Source organism: Phaethon lepturus, unplaced genomic scaffold (assembly GCF_000687285.1).
Source record: "Phaethon lepturus isolate BGI_N335 unplaced genomic scaffold, ASM68728v1 scaffold22964, whole genome shotgun sequence".
Lineage (NCBI taxonomy): Eukaryota > Metazoa > Chordata > Aves > Phaethontiformes > Phaethontidae > Phaethon > Phaethon lepturus.
The window spans coordinates 1,711-1,960 of NW_010534325.1; positions in this window are offsets into that span (position 1 = coordinate 1,711).

Genomic DNA, 250 nt, shown 5'->3' on the forward strand with positions numbered 1-250 from the left:
CGGCTGCCAGGCACAGCAGCCACGTGCTCAGCCCACGGAGCGCTGCACTCCTGGCTGAGCACTCGGAGATGAGGATGATGAGCCCTGTCCCATGGCCAAGCGAGGGACAAGGCGCTCGGGGACCTGCGCAACAGGACAGGACCCCACTGCCAAGGGGATTCCTCCTAGAGCCAAGGAAGCTTGCGAGGGCAGGCAGTGCAGAGGAGCTCATCCCCAAACCACACACCTAGGAGCATCCCCCCACCCCTGG